Source organism: Triticum dicoccoides, chromosome 5B (assembly GCF_002162155.2).
Source record: "Triticum dicoccoides isolate Atlit2015 ecotype Zavitan chromosome 5B, WEW_v2.0, whole genome shotgun sequence".
Lineage (NCBI taxonomy): Eukaryota > Viridiplantae > Streptophyta > Magnoliopsida > Poales > Poaceae > Triticum > Triticum dicoccoides.
Window position 1 is genome coordinate 713,332,175 of NC_041389.1, and position 788 is coordinate 713,332,962.

Below are 788 nucleotides of genomic sequence, written 5' to 3' on the forward strand. Positions count from 1 at the left end.
TAAATAGAAGAAAAAAATAAAGCAAAAAAAATAACTATATAAAAAAATTACTCAAAAATAAATAGAAGAAAATAAATAATGCAGAAAAGTAAAACAATTATATAAAGCAAAAATATTCACAAAGAAACTAAGTACGGCAAAAAACTACTCATAAATAAATAGAAGAAAAAAATAAAGCAGAAAAAAATAACTATATAAAAAAATTACTCAAAAATAAATAGAAGAAAAAAAATAATGCGGAAAAGAAAAAAATTGTTGGGGCGCTGCCCTGTGGGCCTGCCAGACCTTGGGTGTGCGAATACATGCCCAGTAGGGCCAGCAGACTCACAGGGCAGCGCGCCCTAGTTAGGCCCAGAAGCCTGCTAAACAGAGGAGTTCGAAAGGGCAGCCGTGGCTGGGTTTATAAAGCAGTGCGGCTGCCCTTCGCTCGGCGAGGTGGGACTAAACATAGCGCACTGCGGTGGCGGCGCACGGCCTTTAGTACCGGTTGGTGGCTCCAACCGGTACTAATGTGTACCCTTTAGTATCGGTTGGAGCCACCAACCGGTACTAAAGGCCCTCGTTTCCCGCCGCTTGGGCTGGCCAAAATTGGCCTTTAGTACCGGTTGGTGGCTCAAACCGGTACTAAAGGCTCCCCCTATATATATGACACTTACGAAAAATCAGTTATCGTCGCCACTTCGTTCCACTTTTCTCGCGCGAGAGAGTCTCGCTCTATCTCGATGACACGCCGACACCGCCGCGCCGCCGTGCCGTCGCCCTCGCCGCCCCCGCCGCCCGTCGTCGTC